At 49.3% G+C, this 10,857-nt stretch overlaps 1 long non-coding RNA gene across 2 annotated transcripts; it reads left to right on the plus strand.

Moving 5' to 3' along the window:
• The first annotated feature begins 243 nt into the window (after positions 1 to 243).
• On the plus strand, positions 244 to 10,589 carry LOC121488385. 2 transcript variants are annotated; one of them, XR_005987036.1, is made up of 8 exons: positions 244 to 378; positions 680 to 839; positions 4,380 to 4,490; positions 4,952 to 5,019; positions 5,411 to 5,483; positions 5,986 to 6,100; positions 7,320 to 7,368; positions 10,064 to 10,589. It is a non-coding gene; the product is annotated as an uncharacterized LOC121488385 (long non-coding RNA). The 2 variants fall into 2 exon arrangements; XR_005987035.1 differs by lacking the exon at positions 7,320 to 7,368.
• Positions 10,590 to 10,857: the final 268 nt, after the last annotated feature.

The raw sequence follows: 10,857 nt of genomic DNA on the forward strand, positions 1-10,857 counted from the left end.
GGGTGACTTTTAGTTTTCTTCTTCTTTTCCGTATTTTCCAAGCTCTTATCATAAATATACATTCCTTTTGCAATCAGCAAACGATGAAATACGTGGCCACAGCGACCAGAATTGCTTCATTGTGAAACAGGAAGCACGCTTGTTTGCGAAACAAATAAATCTTGTTTCTGCACTTATGTCCCTCTAAGACTTACCCTCAAAAAAGGTTCAGATTTGTTTAATGTGGTGGAGAAGCAAATATTGCTGAAATGAATCTCGAAACTGACATGCCCCGCGTGGCTGTCTGGGTGAGCTGCAATGAGGCAGGTGCTCCAGATGCAACTCTGGGCTTGGTTCTGGGAGCAGCACCTGGCGTCCAGAAATGCTGCTCTATGATTTGTGAGTTGATGTGTATCCTGAGTGGTGACTTGTTTCTTCTATTATTGAGGACACCAACAGTCTTATATTTTTACTCCTCTGCCACTGTCTCTCTGGGCGAGGTGCGGTGTGGGGCAGTGGGCTGGGGGGCTACACTGAGCCCCGGCCCCACCCACCCTCACCCTGGATGTGACCTTGGCTGAGCAGCCTCAGAGCCCCAGCGTCCTTCTGTGCAGCCTACAGATTGCACCTGGAGGAACATCTGCCCTGAATTTCTGCTTTTCATATTTTTCCTTAGCTTCGTTCTTATTCTTTCCTCAAGGTCACCGAGCCAAACTGCCTGGACCTCAATCCTGGCCCTGGGTGGGCTCTCTTTCTCCATGTCTCTGCTTTCCCATCTGTGAAATGGAAATGACACAGAATCTCCACACAGAAGACTACAGGGAGAACTCTGAACAGGGCCTGCTCACAGCAAGCTCCAGGTAAATGTGGGCAACACTCCTTGTACACTTTGTTCCCTCTGCTGTTTTGGTAGTTAGGCATCCTGTTTCCAGTATTTTAGTGGTTGCTCTTATGTTTTCTTTTTTTTTTTTTTTAATATGGATACTTAACCTAACAAACCTGAAGTTAATTAGTATCTCCTGTATCATGAAAGGTTGCCCTGAATCACCAGGATTTGGGACACATTTCAATGCACGTTACACATCTTTACATGGCTCCCCTACTTTTCACAATATGTTTTACGCATTTTTCTGTTTTAAAGATTTATTTATTTATGAGAGAGAGAGTGGGGGAGGGAATGGGCAGGGAGCAAAGGAAAAGCAGACTTCCCGGTGAGCGCAGAGCCTGACATGGGGCTCAATCCAACGACCCCCAGACCATGACCCAAGCCAAAACCAAGACTTGGATGCCCAACCAATTGAGCCACCCAGGTGCCCCACTTACATCTCGTTTTAAAAATCTTTAACATTAGTCTTTCATTATTGCAGTAAATATTTCTTTGATAGTGAAGAGACTTTTAGATTTTCTCTGGGGGCTTTCCCCTGCATTAGCAGCCCTGCTACAAGCTTCAAGCCCCACTGCTCTGCTGTCTGTCACCTCCCTGCTCTCCACACACATGCACATGTACACACACATCTATGCACACACACACTTATGGACACACAGAGATGCCTAGAAACACACATGCAGACACACCTGCCTGCATGCACACATGCACACATCCAGTGGGGCTGCAGGCACATTAATCCTCTGAGCTCCACCATTGCACAATGATTCTGTAATACAGTAACTATAGGGGGAGCAAGGGAAGGGGTTATGTCAGAACTCTGTACTATTTTTGCAGCTTTTCTGTAAGCTTCAAATGAACTCAACATGAAAAGTTTTTAAAAGTCATTTTGGGACTTCTTAAAAATATATATTCCCGGGCCCAGTGCAGACCTGTGGACTCAGAAGCTCTGGGGGTGGCACCGAGGTAGCCACATATTTTTTAGACCCTGCCTACAAATGCAGTCATATTCTCAGGTCTGGGGGGTTAAGACTTCCGCAGATGAATTTCACAGGGGACACCATTTAGCTCATAATGGCCGGATACACTGGTTCCCTCTGGTCCCTCCAGCTGTGCTTCCAGTGCACACATGTTCTGCTCCAGGCACAGCCCCAACGTGGCACCATCCCCGGCACCACACAGGCTTTACAGAGGGGTGGCTGCATGGAGAACCCCCACACTCCCCTGCCCTCTCTCCTGGTAGGGTTGAGGGTGGCTGGTAAATCCATCCTTGGGCCAGCCTTACCTTGGGAGCCCAGGAAGGACCAGCATGGACCAGGAGCCAGAGCCAAAGTGAGCAGAGGGTAGAGGGAAGGAGGCCATAGGCACTCAGAGTCAAGCTAGAGTCTGCTTGCTCTGGGAAGCTACATTTTTTTTTTTAAGATTTTATTTATTTATTCATGAGAGAGAAAGAGACACTGGCAGAAGGAGACACCGGTAGAAGGAGAAGCTGGCTCCATGCAGGGAGCCTGACGTGGGACTCGATCCCGGGTCTCCAGGATCAGGCCCTGGGCTGGAGGCGGCACTAAACTGCTAAGCCACCCGGGCTGCCCTGGGAAGCTACATTTTTAACAGAGGACTCTTCATTCCACAGAAGCTAGGAACCACAGGTGCTCACCCATAATTGCCCATCAGGGCTGAATGTAAGTGCCTTCTATGATGGGGCACCTGGGTGGCTCAGTGGTTGAGCATCTGCCTTTGGCTTGGGTTGTGATCCCAGGGTCCTGGGATCAAGTACCACATCAGGCTCCCTGCTCAGCAGAGCCTGCTTCTCCCTCTGCCTCTGTCTCTGCCTCTCTCTGTCTCTCATGAATAAATCAATAAAATCTTTAAAAAAAAAAAAAAAAGAATCTTTTATGACAATGTAAGTGTTCTATATCTACTTTGCCCAGTGGTGTAGCCACTAGTTACCATGGCTATTGAGGATCTGAACATGGCTATTATGACTGAGGAATTGAATCTTAACTTTTATTTAATTTTAATATGAATAGCTGCTTGTGGCCAGTGGCTGGTGGATGTTCAAGCAGCACTAGCCCCTCATTCCTATTTCCCATCCTGTGCTGTGCATAAACACGGGCTACTGTTTTACCTCAGCCTTAACACCCCAGGTCAACGTGATGATGTGAACCTGGGGATGTGGGGTGAGGGGAGAGACTTGCAGGCACTTACTGAAATCTGCCTTCCTCCCCAGCCACTATCGTACAACCACCAAAGCACTGGGTCCTTGTGGCTCTGAAACCAGATTGGAATTTATATCCGGAGTGGGGCTGCTCAAGAGAGGGCAGCCTAGGGCTGCATCAGCAATGAATGAGCAGCCACAGCTCTGAGATCAGGCCTCATCCCCTCCAGGTTCCTGGAACCCCAGGGGAGAAGGATGCCTGCCTTCTCAGGTAGATGGCCCGGACCAAGGCAGACAGGGGCCACCAGGGCAGGCTTTGTCCCAGCCAGGGCACAGACCTCTGCCCACTGCCACCCCCCAGGCATGGGCAGCAGAGTTGCCTCCCTTGCCCTCCCCACTGGCTGCATCTGGCCCCAGATGGGAGCCCCATGACTGGCCCCAAGGCTGTTCCTATGCCCTGTGTGCAACCCAGGCTGGGTTTTATCCAAAATCCTCTATTGTTGCAACAAAGAGAATAGGAATGCAGCAGTGGAATCCAGCCCCAGCTGGAAACCAGGAGGGTAGAGACACCCCCACTTCCCTGTTGTGAGACCTTGGCAGGAGAGATGGGAGGACACTTACACCATCATAGGTTACAGGGCCTATTGTCTGGAGGGGAAAGTCTGAGAGGCATCAGTATGCCCCACTGTGTCTTAGAGCAGACTTGAGATAAGGATTCAAGGCAAATAGTTTATTGGGAGGTGACCCCAAGATCCCCACTGTGAGAAGCAGGGCAGGTGTTTTAGACTGACTTGTGTCCCTGCAAGATTCTTATGTTGCTGTCCTAACCCACGATGTGTGGCTGTATTTGGAGATTGGAAGGTAATTAAGGTTAAATGAATTATAAGTGGGGTGGGGGACCCTGATCGAACAGGACTAGTATCCTTATAAGAAGAGGAAGGGGGTATCTAGATGGCTCATTTGATTAAGAGTCCGACTCTTGATCTCAGCTTAGGTCTTGATCTCAGGGTCATGAGTTGAAGCCCCATGTTGGAGCCACTTAAAAAAAAAAAAAAAAAAAAAAAAAAGAAGAAAAAAAAAAAAAAGAAGAAGAAGAAGAAGAGGGACATTTGGGTGGCTCAGTGGTTGAGCACCTGCCTTTAGTTTAGGTCGTGATCCCAGGATCCTGGGATTGAGTCCTGCATCAAGCTTCCTGCAGGGAACCTGCTTCTCCCTCTTGCCTATCCCTGCTTCTCTCTGTGTGTCTCTCATGAATAAATAAATAAAATCTTTAAAAAAGAAGAAGAGAAAGAGACCCCAGAGCACCTGTTCTGTCTCTGTCTGTCTCTGTCTCTATCTCTCTCTGTCCACGAGCAGGGAAGAGGCTGTGTGGACACAGTAAGAAAGAGGCCTCTGCAAGCCAGAAGAGCTCTCATCAGGAACCAACCCTGCAGATACCTTCATCTTGGACTTTCAGCCTCCAAAACTGTGAGAAAACAAATTTCTGTTGCTTAAACCACCCTGTCAATAATTTTTTGTCACAGCAGCCCTACCAAACTAATACAGGAAGGAAGGCAGCTACAAAGGGGGATGTTGTCAAGCCCCCAAGCCAATATTTCCTCTGCCCTAAATCTTCCAGAGCCTGGAACCAGACAGCTGGTGACCATGCTGTGGCTGAGAGCCCACTCACCTTATTCAAACCAGCCAGTCCTACGTTGTTTCCCTTGCCCTGTCCTGCCCTGCCTCACCCCGGGGGGAACCCAGTGCAGGATTCAGCCTATGCATTCCCCTCCCTCTCGCCTCTGCCTCCTGACTTGGGTGCTTCCCCACCTGGCCTGCCTGGATGTGGGCCTCTTGTTTGGAGGAGAACTGTAACAGGAAACTTTTAATGACAATATCCTCCCCACTCTGTGACTCAGTCACCTTTATAATTTAAGACATAATTACAGATCACAGACCCAGGGTAAGGTGAGGTCACGGAAGACAAGAAAGAAGAGAATGGCTGTTCAGAAAAGAGGTAAGGCTGCTCCTGCTGGACCCATCCAGAGCCCTGAGCTGACTCTGCTGTGCACAGTGCCTGAGGGATTACAGGAAGAGGGCGTGGAGGGCATGCACTCAGCAGGTGCAGAGAGCTGACTAAGCAGCTGGCTCGGACTCCAAGCCCAGGAACAGGCCACACTGGCATGAGCAGGGAGGTCAAGACAGGTCATATGCACATTTGTAGGCTGGCGGGAGGGGTCTGGAAGGGCGGGCCAGGTTGCCCATGGCCCCCTTGGACTGTGTCGGTGCTTCCCCAAAGACCATCAATAAATGATTAAAGATCGATCCACAGAGCTGAGGCCCATTTTATTTCTATGTCTTTTCTTTCTTTCTTTCTCTTTTTTTTTTTTTGACTATGTCTTTTCTAGTGGTTGCTCTGAACGGATGTGGAGAAGGTGACCCCTGGGCCTAATAAAAACACCTGCGAAATACTTTCCCAACGTGAGTTTCCTGCTGATAGCTAGCTCTTCCCTCCTTGGCTTTGTCCCATGGTGCTGTCGATCCCGGGACCCACTCCCTGTTTGCAGAGAAGGGGGTTGAAAGGCTGCCCTAGGAGGGTGAGGCAGTGGCCTGTCCCCACAGCTGCCCTGATTCTGGCTGGCAGGAGCTCACAGGGTGAGGGAGTCGGGTGGACAAGGATGGGGCTGGATGGAGGGATGGTACATTTGGGCCAAAGCCCCTTGTCTCCAAGAAACTGAGGCAGGCACTTTTTTTTTGTTTGTTTGTTTTTTAAGATTTTATTTATTCATTCATGAGAGACACAGAGAGAGAGAGGCCGAGACACAGGCAGAAGGAGAAGCAGGTTCCATGCAGGGAGCCCGATGCAGGACTCGATCCCAGGACCCCCAGTTCACAACATGAGCCAAAGGAGGACATTCAACCACTGAGCCACCCAGGTGTCCCAGAGGCAGGCACTCCTTTGACAAGAGGCTTTTTTCCACAGGAGCATCTCTTCGAGAAGGTTTTTCTTCAAAAGAGATGGAGGCAAGTCTGAGATGTTCTCTTCCCCCGGCACTACAAGGCCATAAATTTTCCTCGCCCATCTCCACTCCTACCCTGTGAGTTACAGCAGCTTCTCGGTCATTTATTATTCATCATTATCATGGTGACATATTCAGCAGTCTAATTCACCATCTCCCAGCGCTGACTTTATCTCGCTCTGTAAATGCTCGCCCGGCTGGAATTTCTTCTGACAAACTCCTGGCCCCACTCCGGCATTATCTTTCCCCAAACAGGCATGATAATTTAGAACTTTATTGGAGATCTTGTAAAAGAACCCTTCAGAAGCAATCAGGGCTTCGATGTATCACCGATCACTTAGCACTTAGGGAGGACACACGAGGATGAAATCAAACTGCCCAGCCTCTTGGGGCCACAGAGGACATTCAAGGTGCCATGGCCACATCCCTCTTCAGTCAGGGGAGGCAACAGATATGTCCCCTGGCTCACAAGGGACCCACTGACTGACATGTCCATGGAATGCCTGAAAAGCGTGTTGGATGAAACCAGTAGGATGGAATCCCTTGGGGAGGCAGCAGGCTGTCTTCTGGTTGGAAGGGGCTTGCTGGGAGGGGCCAGGAGTCCTAGACCCTCTGCTGTCACTCCTGCTGTGGCCCCCATGGCCCACACACCCTGTTCCCACCCACATGCTGCCTCCTACTCACTGCCCCGAGGGACACCCGCTGTGGACCCTGACCTTCACTCCCTCAAAGCTTGCCTGCCCTACCTGGGCTCCTTTTAGGGACCTGCCTCCACTTGATCTCGGGTAATGCTGTCCAAAGGGACATTCCGCGGTGGCGGAGATATTCTCTATCCATGCCATCCAATAGGTAGCCACTGGCCACATGTAGCTACTGAGCACTTAAAATGTGGCTCATGAAACTGACAACTGCATTTTAATCTAATTTTAAGTCAAACGTATGGCTCAGTGGTTAAGCGTCTGCCTTTGGCTCAGGTCGTGATCCCAGGGTCCTGAGACTGAGTCCCGCATCTAGCTCCCCACAGGGAGCCTGCTTCTCCCTCTGCCTGTGTCTCTGCCTCTCTGTGCGTGTCTCTCATGAATAAATAAAATCTTAAGTTAAAAGTAAACAGCCACGTGTAGCTGGTGGTGGCCAATTGGAGAGGCAGGTCTAAGGACGGGGAGCTTATCTGTTCACGCAGCATGTCGACTTGCCCAGAAAACAGTCATAATTAACACCAAGTTCTTGACAGGTGCTAGGCATGATGTTAGATGTGTTCTATTCATTACCCCATTTCATTTTCATGGCAACCACGTAGGTATCCTTATACGCCATTTCGCAGACAATAAGACTGCAGCTCCGGGAAGGTAAGTCACGCTACTAAGAAGAGATTCAGATTTGTGCAGTCCAGAGTGGAAGCTAGGAGAAAGTGGGCAGGCTTTCTCCACGTCACAGGGGTCTGTGTGAGAAGCTGGGCTCTGTCGCATGTCTCATCTCGCTGGGTCCCCAGAGCAAGAGGACACAGGGCTGTCCAATGCCTGCTCCCCCACCCCACCCCTGCCAAAGGAGCAATCTACTTTGGCCATCTCTGGGTGGCTAGGAATATGACTGCCCTTTCTGTGGTTAAAGAAAGCTTAACACTGCCCCCAGGACAGGATGGCCTGAGTGGGGATGGCCCACTCAGCTGGGGTCTTGCTTTACCCTCTCATCTGGTTGAACCTCAAACAAGTGGCAATGTTACAGCAGCAGGGATTTCAGTGAGACGTGAAGGGAACTTTGCAGGTGCAGGCCCTGGAGTGAGCTTCAAGGAAGATGACACAGCTCCATCTTTGAAGAACCTTAAAAGCAGCACAGCTTTCTTTCTGGGGTCATTATGACAGGGTTCTGTCAGGTTTTGTCCAGAGGCAAAGGGAGAACCAGATGACTCCCCACAATGGTCCCTTGGAGCCTGTAACTTTTTCTATGAAAACTGCTATTTTTCATTAAAATCCCTCTGTACATGACTGGAGGAAAGGAATTATGGAGCAAGATTTAAAGAAATAACTCTGAGACTAATGGGGGCCCCTCTTACATAGGCTGATTCTCATAGGATTCATCACTTGGTCTCTGTCCTCTTCTCAGGAAAAGTCTCTTCCTCTCTCCTGTGAATGTCTCCGTCTTCCTCACACTCTCTGAGACTTATGATAAGAAGCCATTCCAGCAAATGTTGCAGTTGGGATGAACAATCCATCCTTCCTGCATTGGCTGGAACATTCTCTGTTCCTGGGACTTGTACTCCCCTACCCACAGGAAGGGGCATGGGCTTCCTTTTTGGATTAGATCCTCCATTGCTAAAATGGAACAAAACTTCCATCACCCTCATGCTCTCTTCCAACTCAGTGCCAGGAGGGTGGATGTCAGGCATCGCTAGGCAACCAGCTGTTCTGCTCCCTCACTCCCCACCCCAGAAAGCAGCCAGGTCACTAGTACACAAGTCTAGAAGCAGCTTTCCATTTTCCTTCCAGTTCCTTTTTCTTTTTGTTTTTTTCACCACTGCTACTTTTATTCCTATCAGATCAGGCTATCCATTACCTTTTCCCCAAACTTACTAACTGGATGAAAAACAGAGCTACCTTATCCATTGGTGGCAGGATCACACAGATTCACACAGCATGGAGATGTGCAACATGTGGTTTCTTTATTCCTCTGCAAATAATATCTATAAAATAATCTGATCTTGGGCACCTGGGTGGCTCAGTGGTTGAGTGTCTGCCTTTGGCTCAGGTCATGATCCCAGCATCCTGGGACTGAGTCCCACATTGAGCTCCCCACAGGAAGCCTGCTTCTCCCTCTGCCTGTGTCTCTGCCTCTCTCTCTCTGTGTCTCTCATGAATAAATAAATAAAATATTTTTTAAAATAATAATCTGATCTTCCTCCCAGGCCCCTACCCCATTTGTAGCTGGAGAAAGGGGAAGGGAGAGAAGAAAACAAAATGCAGGGCAATGCAGCAAATACAGCATCCTTCTATAATCTAATAGTTTCTTTATTCTCTTCAGGGTTTTTCTTGCCCCCCCCACCACCCCCAAGGCCTCAAAGACCTCCCCCTGCGCCTATGCCTCAAGGTGGTATCCCAGTCTGTTTGGATAGTAGGTGGTTTTATGCCCTCCTGGCCCTAGGGTGAAGGGTCCCTTGTCCTTGGATGAACATGTGGCTGGTATCTCCTGAGAAGGACTGGCTACAGGATTTCAGGGCTCAGTGCCAAAGAAAAATATGACATGCTTTGTTCAAAAATTGCTAAGAATTTCGAGATAGTGACAGCAGAGCATTAAACCAAGTACAAGCCCTTCTAAGTGCAGGCCCTGTGAACACCGCCCCTGATGTTTCTCTGCAGACCTGCCTTTTGTTAAAGTCTATGGCCAAGTGAAGGCTGTTGGAGTCTGTTCTCCTGAGACTTGATCAGAGCCACAGATGAAGCTGAGCTTTCTTGCCTCTGAGAGAAGTCCTGTGTCCCATCCCCCACCAGGGCACAGGGCCCTCTAGAACCCTTGGATATGGAGCCCAAATGCCCCTGCCAGAGATCCCAACCTCAGTTCAATCCAGAAGCCCCCCCATCTTATCCCTGTCCCAGGAATGTGGGTACTCCCAGTCCCGCCCACATCATACAGAAGCAAAGGTACTTGGAGGAGCTGGACTCAGGACTTCACTCTTCCTTCCAGGTGGGGAAGGCAGGCTGGGAGGCCACCTGCCCCTACCCCCACCCAAAGTCCTAAAAAGGAAGTGTAACAGAAGCCCCTGTGTAATGCATCCCCCAAGTGCACCCCTAGCCTATCAAGAGGTATTCATGACACAGGTTCAGCATCCCTATCCCCATGTTTCCCACTGCATGAGCCATTAAGCTCAAAGGGACAGATTCCCTCTGATTCAGTCCACCAGGCCAGCTTCTTGATCTACTAAAGTGGAAGCTGAAGTCATTTCAAGAACCCTTACCTCTCTCGACCAAACCTGGCTTCCTAATCTTGCTGCAGACTTAAAAATCCTATTTTGTGCCTCAAAACTGATATTAGCTTTCTTCCTTTTTGCAGGGCTGGTATAACTGCCTTAATCCCCTACTCCGTCTCCAAGGAAACTGAAATGGCTTTGTGTTCACATTGGAAGAGTCTTGAAGTGGTCAGCAGACCAATTTCACAGGGTCAAGTGCCAAAAGAAAGAGGGTGTGGCCCCGTGGCTCACACGTGGCAGGGACACCCGCCCTGGCCCTGGCGGTGTGAGGTCCCTGTGCTAGAGAGGCAAGGGAGATTCAGAAGTTTCCTGCTTTCAGGTGACATTTGAAGGAGAAACAAGTGTGAATTTTACAAAGGGGAGTGGAAAGGAACAGATGAAAGAAAGTGGGGGGCAGGAGGCAGAGAGGCACCCACCCCAGATTAAAGGGGCAGTCCCCCAGCTCCTGCTCACTCTGCCAACAGCACAGAATGCCAGTCTATTAATGTTTTTTTACAGATTTTTAAAATATTTTTAATGTTGATAATTCAATTTATTTAAGATTTTATTTATTTATTCATGAGAGACACAGAAAGAGGCAGAGACAGAGGCAGACAGAGCTCCCCTCTCTCTGCGGGGAGCCTGATGCGGGACTCGATCTCAGGATGCTGGGATCACGACCTGAACCAAAGGTAGACGCTGATCCCCTAGCCACCCAGGCACCCCAATTCATTCAATTTTTATAAAACAATAAAATTGTATGGTACAACATGTAGGAACCAAACAAAGCATGTTTTATGACTGAACCCAACCACTGAAAGAACAGGAGAAAGACTGAATACCAGGAATTGGGGGCTGGGGGGAGGCAGAGGGGCAGACCTTGCAGGATCATGTTGTA

This window comes from Vulpes lagopus, chromosome 3 (genome assembly GCF_018345385.1).
Source record: "Vulpes lagopus strain Blue_001 chromosome 3, ASM1834538v1, whole genome shotgun sequence".
Taxonomy (NCBI): domain Eukaryota; kingdom Metazoa; phylum Chordata; class Mammalia; order Carnivora; family Canidae; genus Vulpes; species Vulpes lagopus.